Below are 16,194 nucleotides of genomic sequence, written 5' to 3' on the forward strand. Positions count from 1 at the left end.
TTACAAGTAGTTACATGCATATATATGCCATACAAAGTGGCAGTGTGGATTAGAGGCTACATTGTACCATAGATCCTACACGTGTAGGGTATATGATTGTACAGCACCTTTTATTAAATTTTCACAATCAGTATTTTCTTACACTATAACAATGTTTTGGCTACATCAGTTTCCAGCAGACTCAAATCTCTTACGTCTTCACTTTCATTTTGTCTTATCATTGAAACTGGTGAAGTAGAACCCTTCCATAGAAATATAACACAATGATTGACTGTATGCCTTCAAAGAATCTCAAGATCTCTTTCCATGTACAATGTACATGTACGTGATGATTTGATATCACATTGGCATTTACTAGTCGACAACATATACCTTCTTGTGCTATCATTCTTGCAAACCAGAGCTGTTATTTCTTCCGCGAACTTTGAAATAATAGAGCGTTTTGGACGGTGCCGTAAAAGAGGCCGTGGTTTGCGATGATGTGTGCTATGTTATGTAACATTGTTTCAGCATACACTACAGGTCCAAAGTAGGTTCAAGACAGATTCAACGTTTTATTCATTCTGATTTTTCAATTGTGCTTTTATCACTGAAACTACTGAAATCGAACACCATAGAAATAATAATGATGATTCTTGTCTGTACCAACTTTCGCTTACAACATTGTTTCAACCAGCAACCACACTTAGTTTCCAGGCAGGTTCAAATCTTTATTCATTTTTGTTTCCATTTTGCCCTCAATGAAGTAGAACATACACTGCCATAAATAATGTAGATTGTCTGTTTAACATATACTTTCTTGTGCTATCATGTAGTGTGTACATGTATGTGTTTCAGCATACACTACATGTACATGTAGTTCCCAGACAGGTTCAATTTCAAAGCTTTGTTCATTTTTCCCTTATTATTGGAACAGGTAAAGTATACTCTTGTCTGTATACTTTCTTGTGCAATGTAGGTAACATAGTTTCAGCGTACACTACAAGTACATATAGGTTCCCAGACTGATTTAAATCACTATTCTTTTTTCCCCCATTTTGCTCTTATCACTGGATCCAGTGAAGTAGAACACAGTCCATAAATAATAGAGTGTGTATAATACTCCTCGTCTAGGTATAATATGTAGGTGGTTTAACACCCACGCTACTTTGCATCTACAGTGAACAATGCCATCATTGTAGACCAAGGACACCGAGGTTGATAGGCTTGGCTGCAAAGTAAACCTAGTCAGGCTTACCTGTGGAAGACACAAGTGTTCTATTCATGACTATCCTACAATGATGTATTGTCCCAGACAGAGACTAAAGTTTCCTGACAGGTCACATATCAAGAAGATCCATCAGACAAACACACAGGCTGCACTCATAAACAGTTTTTATGGCTATCGTTGTTAGGGCCTAGCCTCAAAACTTGGCTATCTGGCTTGACAATGTCATTAGCCAGTACATACATGTCAAGGTATACAATACATAAAAGTCTCTGCATCATTGCAAACAACCGGCCTCTTTATGTCCAAGACAGTAGAGGTACAATTTTCATTATTCACAGTTTCAGAAGAAAAAGGTGCTCTAGCTTGCCCCTTGCGAGAGTGATTGAGTCTCTGGGCCAGATACAGTCTAGAGTCAGTTGTAACTTGTATGGGGATAATACGCCATCTCCCCATGATAGTTGAAATCCCAACAAAGTTTGACTCTAAGCTTGGAAAGGTAATGAGCATTTTTTGAAACAGTAGAACCTCCATACAGGATAGTTTTGTGCATTACAACTATATATCTACCCGTATGCCATAAATCTATATCTTACATGTATCTTTTTCATCATTCTTGTTTTAAATGGCATAAAATTCAAAACTCTATTATAACAGTTCCACTTCAGTGACTACATGCACTTTACTACTTGGAATCTGCATCTCAAATTTTATGACACAAGGAAGAATTTTGCACACAATAAAAACTGACCTAAATAAATGTTCCTTCTTTTTTCCATTGTAATTTTGAACAATTCTATTCTTAATCTACTTCAGTTCTTTTGACATCCAGATTTGACCAGTTTGACCATTTGCTTATTAACTTTTCACATATAATTCCATTTTTTTTCAAAACCAGTATAAAGTAATATAGAGAAGAATTTGAGGTCTTGTCCATATTCACAAAGTTAGCAGGTCTCACTCTGCCCCTATTCTAATCTGAACTCCTTAGCTTGGTTAAAATTACTGGGAGAGGTACAATTACAAATACAAAGGCACCAGGAAAGTTCATGAGAACACATTTGTCAAATGTAAATATGTAATGTCTTATATGTAGTATATGTTGGTATACAATACAGTGGCAATTTTTGCTATAATCAAAATGAGTTTTGAGGGAATATGTCAACAAAGTTGGATATCTACAGGCGTGGTGGTGGTGGTGGTGGTGGTTGGGGGTGACCCTATAGAACAATTCTATATCAATCATGTACATGTAGGAAAGATGATGACTGGTCATGCCATCAGATGGAACAACCCAGGGTTGTTTGTTATGTAACAGAGATAAGGTAACCAATATTTAGTGTGACATTTAAGGAATCTAGCATTCCAGGTAGTTCACATTGTATCCAGGTATATTTGTATTCGTACTCTGACAGTAAATATAGATGCCGAGCAATAGTGTTGCCAATGTAGACAGATACATGTTAAGAATCACCTACACAATTGTCACTACCAATAAAATTTGGACTTTTCGAAATACACCCACCCAACAATATTATTTCATGTTGGCATGGCTCAAATACCTTTAGCATGATCATACATGTATTGCTACCTAGTGCAATACCAGAAACATAACTGAATGCAAATGATATACAAATGAATGCAAGATTATTCTATACACAAAATCACAGGAGCAAACAGTACAATTTTTATAAAAATTTGCTATTTTTCGTAACATTAATAACAGAACCGGTACGCAAGAGTACCAGAACATGTAAGTACTCAGGGGTATTCGCACTACAGTGTACAAGCAGTGTTTTCTGCTACGTACACTCAAGTACAGCTGCAGTGAACACTGCAAGCACTCTTCAAATACCCCTGAGCATGCCACACCTACACTCACTCCTCATGGGACTTTGTCAAACATATAAGTATATTGGAAACACTTCAAAAATCAGTGGAATGTCATATCTAATCCTTCCTAACAAAATGTAGCCCTCGCAGTTGGTCAATAACTCTTTTTTCTGACCCTACAAGTCATAAAATGCAAAGTACATGTACATTATATAGACAATGAAATACTGGCATTCTATGAAGTAGGGTGGAATACCTAATGAGGGGAGTACAACTATGACTGCCCTAGCTTGGAGTTCATTGAGGTCAAAAGACATGAACTGCTTTGATACAGGTGTGCCATATTTATTAGACCGTAATTTTTGTCACTCCAAATCTAGAATGCTGGAGGAAAATGATATCTTTCTTGAATCCTTTTTTTTTTACATATAATATTGTGGTTTATTCGTACATATATGCATGTATGATTTGACCAGAAACACATTACTGTTTAGTGTGTGTGTGTGTGTGTGTGTGTGTGTGTGTGTGTGTGTGTGTGTGTGTGTGTGTCTGTCTGTCTGTCTGTCTGTGTCTGTCTGTCTGTGTGTGTGTGTGCGTGTGTGTGTGTGTGCGTGCGTGCGTGTGTGTGTGTGTGTTTACACAATAAACAGTAAAGTGTTTCTGGCCAAATCATCTACATATATACATATATTTACAAATAACAAAATATACATTTGCAATATAAGAAAATTTTATTATTGACTATCATATTATGGCAGTCAATAATATTGATTTAAAACACTGAGTCAATATCATTTTTATTCTGACTTTGTAAAATGAAAGACTATACTAAGCCAGCCATTGGGTAAATAACGATTTTACAATTCAATACACTTACTTTGTTAAATTTACCACAAAGCAGTTGACAGTGAAGTCAATATACACCTATCCTTACACCACAACTCACCAATACCAGCAATAGTATATGCAAATATCTATGTGTATGTGTTGGTCTAAGAATAGCTGAACCCAGGAACATACACTTATGTATTATATGTGAAACGGGGTATTGACACTATCAGTACACTGTACCTCTACTGTACTGGACTAAATCTAACTCAGGGCAATCCTGAGTATCTGCATAATCTAGGATCGATCATAGGGTTGTACTCTAGATATACACAATTATCAGATTATGATAAGGGAAGCTACTGACAACAAATTGTACCCTTTAGCTAGCTGTCAAACTGTTGACACACTGTGTTTGACATGATACTACATGATTGAATCTACTGGTGTTGATTTTGAAAACTTGTAAAATTTTGTGTAGCAGGTGACCTAGTCTATCTGCTAGACCTCGGATGTTCTTTCGATACAATACGACACACGACCGAACATCGAGCAAGCCGTCACTCCGAACTTTGTTCGCTTATAGTATCAAAAGAAAGCCCGAACGTCTAGCAGCAAGACTACAGGTGACCTAGTCTGGATGCCAACATGGTCTCTAAAATGTAGCTATAAACCACAAAGTGGAGGTGTAACGTAAGGATGGGTATAGGAACTGACTACAGGTGACTCCTTGCTGTTATGATCACACCCAGTAACATATAAAGTCTGCCTCATTGTTTATGTTTCCAGTAAAACCTGCATATATACAAACAAAATGTAATGTCATGACATTGATGGATGCCATGACTTTCCAAAACTACAGTGTTGTATCACGATTTTATATCTTATTCCATGAGAATCTGAATAATAAATGGACACATCACATATTGATTTATTCCTACATGTACTTTCTCTTTTGCTGTTAGAATACATATTTCCAGTCATAAATCTCTGTGAAGGCCTAGTCACATTATCAAATATTGATAACATATAAAACCATAAATCTTCCAAAAAATTACAAATGCTTACAGAAGCCAAGGTGTGGTTTACACAGTCATGTACCTCTATACATGATATCAATGATATAAATTTACAAATTGGCCTATAAACATATATTGTATCATACTTTTACCACCACTTTTTCCTTCAAGCTACAATCCCACTTCTCATAACGGAAACACTAATCGTGGAAAAGTAATAAATTTACTTTCTATCCAGTATTCGTGATCTCGTTATGAATTTGAAGAGACATATCCACCAACAAATGCAATACACACGTACATGTATATAAGTTTATTAGGATTCATGTCAGCATTTGAGAATTTCATATCACTTTATGTATACTGTACTAGCCTGGAACCACATCTACAAGTATTTCATTAGTTATATATGTAGTTTTCCACCTCATTTTCAGGAACAGTTGGCCACAGTGTTTAATAATATACATGTACATGTATTGTACAATAAACAAGATAGCCTGGAATCCATGAAACTGAGAATTTGTTTTCCAATGATGTACATGTATATTGTGGCTAGGCACATTCAAAGGGCAGGTGGTTGTGAGGCAGAGTGTGGGGAACGGTGGATAGAGATAGAGATAGACGAGTCACTCCAGTTGTGGCTAAAATCAGAATACTTTATTTCACAGGATAAGTAATGTTAAAAGCTCAGAGTATAGGAAGTGACTTGTACCTAATATTGGTACAACGGATGTATGATCGTGTTGATAGATATATACATATGTGTTTATGTAAGCGATGATATTACTGACATTTATGAGATTTCTGAGAATATTCTTGAAGTTGAAATGACCTCTGATCTCTGACATATATATTACTTACTGAACATTACATACTGTACTAGCCTCAGCCTGGAACCATACACCCATTTCATGTCATGTAGTTTTCTCCATTATTTTCAGGAGAGGTTGGCCACAGTGTCAAATAAACTGTATGGTATCGATATGATATGGTATGGTAACATACTACAACAAACAAGACTGCCTGGAATCCAAGAGACTGAGAATTTTTCCTATATAAAAATGTATGTGTATGCATATTATACTAGCCTGGAACCATGCATACATCCATTTGATGTCATGTGGTTTTCCCACTCATTTTCAGGAATGGTTAGCCACAATACTAATTACATTTGTACATGTAAACTGTATAGTGTGGTATTGGTAACAACAAATAAGACCGCCTGAAAACCAACACACTGTCAGAGAATTTTATTTCCTATATAAAAATGTATATGTATACATACATGTATTGTACTAGCCTGGAGCCATGTACATGTACACCCATTTCATATGTCATGCAGTTTTCCATTTCATTTTCAGGAGTGGATGGCCACTAAAGCGTCGCATTAATAGTGTATGGTACATCAAACATGACAGCCAGGAATCCATGAAACTGAGAATTCCATTGCATATATAAATGTGCATGTACAAATGTATACATATACTGAACTACAAATGTAGCCTGGAGCAATTCATTTCACAAAGTTGACTACGTTGCAGTTTCCCTCTCACAGGTTGCATGGCCACCAACACTATGTAAATGTATAGTACAACAAACATGACAGCCTGGAAACCATGCGAATTACAGTACATGCAATTTCATATATCTATTTTGTATTTTCATTAAGACAGGACATGGCTACCCACGCAGTCAATTTCATGACAAGAAATACATCTAAATAGCTCCATTACATGTACATGTATAATGCATATAAAGAATATACTCTACAAGAATCACGCACTGTACAAAATAAAATTATTAACACTTGATTTTCTCAAGGAGCTAAGAAGCAAAATAGTCAACAATTGAAAAATAGGTATTACAAAATGTACATGCATGCTTGTCTTGATGTTAATAGCCATTTCAATAAATACAAATTTCAAATTTTGTATATTAAATCTAAAGGTTTACAATTTAGAGTGCCCATGATACATGTATTTATATTTTCAAATTTTGTATTTTAAATTTGGTTTTACAAATTATTGAGAATTATACAATATTTAGATTTTCAAATTTTGTATTTTAAATCTAAAGGTTTACAATTTAGAGTGCCCATGATACAATCCATGTATTTACATTTTCAAATTTTGTATTTTAAATTTGGTTTTACAAATTGAGAATGCCCATAATATTTAGATTTTCAAATTTTGGATTTTAAATTCGGTTTTACAAATATGAGAATGCCCATAATGTTTAGATTTGGGTTTTTTTAATCCTACGATAAATTACAACATCATTAAATTATTAGTTGTATCTTTAGACACAAAATGGAGTATTTTATGAGAGAATATAATAATATTGTATAAAATAAACATTAGTTACATCTTTAGACACAAAAACAGGGTCATTTTTAATATGAGGAAGTTCAATTCAATATAACTTTATTGTCCTCATCACAATGTCTCTTTAGCTTCACCGGAAAGAGACAAAAATACAATTTACATGCAAAACGTAGACAACTGAAGACTAAAACACTATTATACATGTGCATACAAAAGAGACATTGCAACTAAGTTATAGCTTGAACTGTAATGGAAGCATCTTATCTAGTAATAATTATACATGTAATTATTGCATGTGTATAAAGTCTGACACATTTCTATTAGTTCGGTACCGATAAAAATTATGATAAAACATAACCCGATTTAACTGAATTACTACACAATAAAAACTACATGGAATTTGTTGGCTGTTGCATGACAAGTGCGTACAGGTTTTGGTAAGTGTCAAACCTATTAGATATGCCTTTCTGACTCTAAGCTATAAACATATTTTATATCAGCTTCACATAACAATGGGTTGAATTGGTAAACATTACTACCCACACACTGTATAGTTCTTTAATAGCCATTCATTGTGTACAAACTCTACAGTTTTATTGCAATAATGCCAACTATAGAGTTTGTAGTTAACCTAAATCAACATACATGAACAATCACATAAGCAACATTTAACTATATACAAACATGTACTTGCACAATCGGCAATTAGTTTTTAAAATCAAATGTTGAAGGCCTTTGTTAGATCAATATTAAAATTTGGATGTGAAAAAACAGTTGTCTGGCAGAGCTCTGAAGAAGTAGCTTCCTGAATAAAAGAATGGTCCTATGCAATCCTTATGGTTCCATTGATAAGATAACATGAATACGAAAACCTGGCACTGAATAATGGGCCTTTAAGTATGTTAATGAGTATTCTCATTGCATGTAAATTAATGAAACTGATTCATTTATATGGATAGACAATATTCAAATAATGTCAGATCATACACTTTATAATAATTTTATATTTCAGAAAAATCTTTATGATTTTAATAAATCTATACAATTCCATTTTACAAAAATTCAAATCAAACTTTTTTGAAAAAGCTCGCAAATATTCAAAACTAGTCAAAAATTCAAATCAAATTGAATTATTAATTCATTTACTGTTGATACTAATTTCACCTGGCATCCAGGTTTTACCGGAGGACATTTCATAGCCGTTATTTCATTGAAAGCAGGAGAGCATGAACAAAGGCTAAGGTTATTTATAATTAGAATCTTAGCATTTCTGTGTATATAATATACTCGTACGTATTCCTGTACATTTAATGCCTGGTTCAATGACAATGAAGTCTCATTAAAATGAATACCATAATTTAAAGTGGTCATATGGATGTGGATTTGGTATTTATTTTGGATTTTAAATTTATAAAATAATTTTTTCTCGGCTTCCTACTTGAAAAATTAATGTGAAACAACATATGTCAAGTCCTTATTTGTAACTCTATAAATTGTAAAAGACTAATAAATGTGTAAAATATTTGTTATTGTACGTACATTAACAAACATTTTATACATATTTTAGCTTTTTGCAATGTATTCAGTTACATAGACAGAGTTGGTCAATGTTGTTTCACATTAATTTTTCAATTAGGAAGACACGTGATGAAATTTTTTTATCAATTTAACATCCAAAATATATATGTATTCATCTTTTACAATTATATACGCATCAAAAATCTGCTTGATATGATAAACAGTGGATTGATAGAAAATTCACTTAGGGTCGTATTTTTAGATTTAATGATATACTTGAGATGTCTTAGGTTGACAAGTCAGTCCATAAGTACAGGTAAATTATAACAAGTACATCTCAGATAAAAGTAAGGTATCCATTATTTTGACGTTCAGGTTACAAGGTTAGAAGTAGTCATTCTTGCTACGGTGTGACCTTTGACATACTACATTGTAAGTAGGAGAAATAACAAATGTTATAAAATTTCATGTCAGAGAGTCTCAATCATTTTATTAAAGTGCTTTCCCAAAAGTGAGTCTATTAAACGATCGAACTATCAAGATCAGTGAGCCTGATCACAAGGTTTCATGTTGAAAATAGCACACACACATCACTTACACTGTGTGGGCTCTGTCTTTAGTTAATGATATAAACACTAACACTGACAGAATGCATACTACTACACAAGGCATAATCTGTTGAAGTTCAAACAAATGCCATGGTCAGCAACTAGTGAAAGTTGGTAGAATCTTAAAGTTTAACATATACTCTATTCCCATATTACATGTGTACCTAAAAATACAGTTAATATACTGAAAACAGTTATCTTGTCTATTTCTTTCATTTAAACTTTAACTCCTATTCACTTACATACATGTACATACAGTTAGAATCTCTGATATTGATTATCTTAATCAAAAGTATTATTTCTTCATTCTGTCAGGGAAATTATTTGTACAGCTGAGGACAAATGACGACAACTAAATGATGAGTAGTGACAAATCCCTCGTGTTTTCTGACTTAATTATTTTCTCACTATTAATAAAAATGTTGGCAAATAATATAATTTTTACCTACATGTACACTCATTTTATGTAAAATGAGGAAAATTGATCATTTTGAACACTATGGAATCAATGACATGAACACATTAAACTGCTGAACAACTGCACTTGGAATGAAAAATAAATCCTGTATTTTGAGTTTAAATGTATTTGCCTTGCGCATGATTTATAAAATGTTCACATAATGTATGTGGCAACTCTGTATTTGATTTATGAGTATGGGACCCTGCTTCTACATGTATGTTAACCCAAAGGATTATGCAACCAAAGCTAATATTTTACATTTGGTTATATCATACAGGTCTGAATACACAGCATATTAAAATGTCCATAAAATTAATACTGTACAATAAATAATCTAAAAAGTAAAGAATTTATGCATCTGAGCAACCTAATCCCTATAGCATGATTCCAGTTGAATACAGATCACATGATGCATAATTCTATACATTTATACTCTCTGTAACGACGGAAAGAGTGATGACACCGTGTTAATACCCAACATCATTATTATCCCAGCTTTCATGCTATAAAGAACAGAAATATCAAATATCACATACATGTATATTATAATCCTGGCTAGTAAGTCCAGGATTTTACTCAGCCTTTTTTTTTTTTTTTTTTTTTTTGATAAGCTTAAAAAATCAATCTTTTGAGAGAGAAGTCATATCACGAATCATTTCAATCGCAGTTTTGAATCCACACTGTTCTCACCAAAATCACTGATATTTACAATTTTTTATTAGGTTTAGTTTAAAAAATAAATCTTTTTATTATTATTATTACAGAGAGACAAAGTACTTGTATGAGCCATTTCAATTTCAGAATCCATTGATTTCATATTATTGACTATTTTTGTTTGGCTTAAAAGCTAAATCAGTTGAGAGAGAGAGCGAATTCACTTCAAACCATTTCATTAGCAGCTTTGAATCCCACGCTGTTGTCCCATTCTACACATGGAATATCTAACAATGAATATTATATAAGGTTCTACTGTACACTGTACTATAAATATTTCAAATTCAATTGATACAAGATTGACAATGCAACATAAGAATGCCTGCTATTTGAATAGATATTTATATATGTAAAAGGTATCTGTCGTGTCTCAAATAGGAATCTGGATGCCAACGGGTCTCATAGTGGATGTGTAAATCGTAACAATACTGTACAGAGACTAGACTACTCCAGTAGGCATCTGGGGAAACAAGACTTCATCATCATGGAATCCTCACCACATGGAGAGAATTGACTTTTACAACCTTCTGATAAACCACAAGCTTCATTTTATGTTTACACTAAAAAATACCTTAAATTTTGCACCAGCTTAGCAGGCAAATACCAACTCACAATAAGTGTCACACCTAGTTACTTGCATGCCTCTTCTGTCAACATCCCTCTGTCCCCAAACCTCCCCCAGGCAAACTTTTTCAAATTGTAAAGCTTCTCCAAATATTTCAATCAAGTAGTTGTATTAATTCAATACAAGTGCTATATATATACACACAAACATTTTATTAGATTTATCCACGATTGATATCGTGCATGTTAAAAAAATGATGAATAAAATTGTCTATACATGTACCTACACACCAGTACATGACTAGTACTAATGCTCAATTTTGTATATAAATGATAACATGGAGTCATGTTGTATCTCTGTAGTTATATTATGACTAAATGCCTTTTTTCAGCAGAATTTTAAAAATTTTGAATTTTAATCATGTTAAGTTATTCAACGCTGCTGTAAAAATTTAAACCATTTCAAAGTTGAAACCCAGCACCTACATTGTATATTTATGGAATGATATTAAAAGAACTAAACAATTTAGTATGAAAGTCGTGAAAATCCTACTAAAATTATAATTACTAAAATATCCTGCGAGATAACCAAAATCATAGATTTCAAAAAATAATCACAATTTCAAGAACCAAACTTACAGATTTCACAATAAACTCAAAATTTTATGATTCATTTTTCCGCTATTTCTATTGTATGGTTATGCACCATTATATTTGAATTATAACACACACATATTGTTTTTATCTATAAATACTTTCCCACCATTTTTGTCGTTAGCAGTTACACAAAGCTTAACGAAATGTGTGTCACACATTGTACATAGTATTGTTTGACCACAATATGTTCATACTCAGAAAAGACTAAATGCTGAAGACTAACGACCTGGATTGATTTTTATCGAAAAACACTTCAAATATTAACACATAATTTCCTAAAGTATATTCTCAGCATTTTCAATAATACTCAACAAAATTACTAGTAAATAAATTGAATAATTTATGCATTAAAAACTCACATAATGGCATCTAATAATCATAAATTAAAATTGTTTTGATACCATGCTTTTTAAACAGATCATTCACAAAACATCAGTAATACTGAAATACATTTGACAAATATATACATGTACTAATTAATAACTATGCAGATATTTTTGTTTGTTTCTTATAAATAAATTATGAATATATTTTATATAGTTCTATATTAACAAACCTGTGTTTTTTTTTAGAAATATTTTTAATAAAGTCTAAATAAATAAATTTCTTTTAACACACGCTGAGTATATTATAATATTATTAAGGTTACTGTTACAATATTTTCAATATTATACAGCCTAGCTTGTTGGTTTATTTCGTCATGTTGGATATTAACTGCAGTCACACAATATTTTCATTATGTTATTAGTATTGTAAAATTTGAGTGGCTGAATGGATTAGTTAATTTGGAAGTATTTACTAGCCTCAAACCCTTCAGAAATTTTCGATATGGATGAATAAAGATTTCATTAAGTTAAATTCAATAATGATCCCATTAGTAGTCTCCTGTTTGTATGATACAATATGGCAATTAACCTAATTATGATACTAAATCAACAATATTTCCAACCCATGTCAGAATTTCATTATCAATTTATCAATCTTATTATACAGGCATTAAACTTGTAAATTGATAACGAAAAAAAATAAATATTTTTCTCGAATACGTAAAAATAACACTGTGGTTCCGATTACACTCAATTTTAGAATAGGTGGGGTAGGTAGATTTTTTGTTTTAATTTTTTTTAAATATTTTTTTTTCCATATGTGAGTGTTTACTTACTAGTTCAGGTAGTTATGTTTTCCGTTGTTTTCCCATATGGTCTCTGTGTTATTGGTTTCTTCCCATCAGACGTTTAGATATTACAGATTGGAAGAACAGTTTTGTATCAATTGTCTTTTTAAGTTGATATCAATTTTAGCATCCACTATTTGTTGTGAGACGTCACAATTTTCATGATTTTATTATATTTTTCTCTCAATACATAAAAAAAGTTAAGGGTCAGTGTGAAAAACTAGGCAGGGTTCGGGTAACCGGAACCAAACAATTTCTTTTATTAGGCCTAATAGTAATATGATAGTCATCAGGAAGATAATAAAATTAATATTACTTGATTGGCAAAGAGACTTTCTGACTACAATACAGTTACAGGTATTGATATTTGAAGGAAAGATATTTTAGTGGATAGTCTATGAACAATATTTCATAGATTTTCAAATCACTGAATAATGGAAAGAATGAACCCTGGTATATTTTGCATGTATCATAGTTTTAATCAGTACCCAACCATCCCTGAAAATGAGACCTTGAAATAGATATGGTCAACAGGTTGTAAAATGGGAATGAAATCAATTAGCCTGGAAAACATTCCAAGATTCCAAGAACAGGACTGATTCCCTCATGGAAGCAGAAAGGCCTGTAGAGTTTAGATGACTTAGTTCTCCTTGGCTATAAGGAAGTTCAGGCTTGGTTTACAATGCTAGCCTAATTGTATGGGCACTATTTTAGTATATCAACACAGTGAAGGTGGAAACTGACACACAATATGTATGAGCTGTATAGAACCTGTCTTTGGTATTGACACAGTGAAATATACGACATGCAAACTGCCTGTTACAAAATAGCCTAGAGTCAAGTCAGGTGGGCTGGCTCCTCCCCACTATAGCAAAAAGCTGACTTGACTCAGGTTCGAGGGGAGGGACAATCAGCCGAAATCCTCATGACTTGACGCTACATGTAGACTAGTGGGGAGGGGCCAATTTTTCCAAAATCCCCACATGACTTGACTCAGGCTCGAGGGGAGGGGAGGGGCAAATCAGCCAAAATCCCCATGATTTGACTCTACATGTAGGCTAGCTAGTGGGGATCAAGGGGCAAATTTACCTACACATTGACTCCAGGCTAGTTACAAAATGTACTCAGTCCATTATTTCTGTCTCAATGTTTATATTCTTATATCTTTCACTTTGTAACCTTTAGTAATTACTCTGGGAATTATTATGTCTTTGAAGCAAAATATTATGATAACTTGCCACTCAACTGTCACCATGTCATTTTAGGGGTCAGCAAATAACTTCCCTAGATGCAAAAATATTTCAATCAATTCAGTGTGCAGTGCAAAGGTGGAGGTAGTAATTTGAGACCATGGTGGTTAAAATGACAGTTTTACAAATTACATTAATGAACTGTTATCTCCTAGAATGACTGACAGATATCTCTCACGTAATATACCAATGATTCAGATCTGCATGTTCCACTGTGTTATATTTTTTAGGACACCCGCCATTATCATTCTTCCCTACTGGTTCTTAGAAGCATGATTAAGACTAGAAGACAGGTACATGTACATGTACATGATCAAAAATAGTCATCAGCTTAATTATAGAATCAAATGACTAAGTTATAATGCACAAGCAGCTACAACAAAATGTAAGTGTTTGTTAGCATTGGGCTTTTGATTGGTCTTGGTTTACAATCCTCATCAGAATGACAAATTCCATAGTTTAATACAACTGCAGACCAGTACATGTATGTACCACACCCTGGCAAGAATGGCGAACATGTCCCAGGAAAGACTGTACAACAATACATGTAAATATAACTGTGTATTCAGATTAGGGATATGAATACTAGTATATGCAGGCTAGCAAAACCTCGAGACGTGTATCGCTTTCAAAGTACATTGTAGTTGGGTTTTGGAATTGATTACATGGTATGTGTTAAACTGATGTGTTACTCCAACAGCTCTCCTGTTCCTCAGAAATACACCCCAGGGAATTATACATAGACCCAAAAACAGACTACTTTCAATGGTATAGACACTTTCATTTGTAATTCTGCATCTACATGTGTTCCCCACATGCCTGTTAGATTATGTGTCCTTTAGAGGCTCATAACTATTACTACAGGAGATAATGTCATGTTATGGTGCTTACATGTACCATCTAGCTAATTACATCTTTGTGAGTCCTACCATGTTGTGAAAACAATAAATCTGTTTTGTAACATGTACAGTATACATTTCAAACTTTGTATGAACCAAATAGTCCAGATCATATCGGTTTTTTGTTCATCACTGCAGTGTTTGGCCTTCAGCTCTTTTAAATCCATGTTTTATACTTTTTAGTACACATGTACCCAGTGAGTGGTTCTCAATTCATAATTTTGTACATGATCACACCCTAATTGTTATTCATTCATAAACTTAAATGGTAATGATTCAGGGTCAAAGGTCATACAAGAAATCTGAAACATGTACCTACAAACATGATGGTTGTCAATAAGTCAATTGGAAAAATGTGTTTATTTTTCTATGTGCAGTACTAATAATGGAACACAAAAGGGTTCCAATTTCACATCCTTTCATTTAGTTTGAACTCACTGGGAAAAGATCTACACTAACAATAGCCCTAATTTAACAGTAACATGAATATATAACCTAATTTTATCAATAATTCTAGGAGCCAGCATATCAGGAACACTTTATATGAATGTCAAAGTGATAAATTATAAATCTCTGACTCATGTATGTAACATGCGGTGCTATATCTGTAATTATGTAAATCACATTGCAGTGTATATTTTGAACTTTTTTATTGACATTTTTTTATTAAGTAGTAAGCTTATAAAACAACTCATCAAACATGTAAATCCCGATGTCCTTTATGTAAGTTATGCAAATTACATTGTTGAGTTTTTAACTTTCCCATTATTATTTCAGGTATTAGAAAACACTTGTTACATCTCATCAAATATGTAAATCCTGCTGTCCTTTCTGTAATTTATGCAAATGACATTTTTGTATAATTAACTTTTAATTTTCCATTATAATTTCAGATATGACAAAACACTTGTTACAGATAATACCTCATCAAATATGCAAATCTCCCAATGCCCTTATTTCAGGCATGAGAAAACACACTTGCTAAGATATAACTAACTAATCAAATATGTAAATCCAAATGTTATTCCTGTAATCTAGGCAAATTACACATTTTCAATTTTGCCATTGGCATTTCTAGTATTTTGAAAACATATGTTAGATATTATAGTATACCTCATTATACATGTAAAGTCGACGAC

General features: G+C 32.9%; 1 protein-coding gene across 1 annotated transcript in view; it reads right to left on the reverse strand.

The window, feature by feature from the left end:
* The window catches only part of LOC144450888 (CD63 antigen-like), a 32,403-nt gene that overhangs the window by 10,771 nt on the left and 5,438 nt on the right, over positions 1-16,194 (reverse strand). The gene's annotated exons all lie outside the window — the stretch shown is intronic.

Source organism: Glandiceps talaboti, chromosome 20, assembly GCF_964340395.1.
Source record: "Glandiceps talaboti chromosome 20, keGlaTala1.1, whole genome shotgun sequence".
In the NCBI taxonomy this organism is placed as follows: domain Eukaryota; kingdom Metazoa; phylum Hemichordata; class Enteropneusta; family Spengelidae; genus Glandiceps; species Glandiceps talaboti.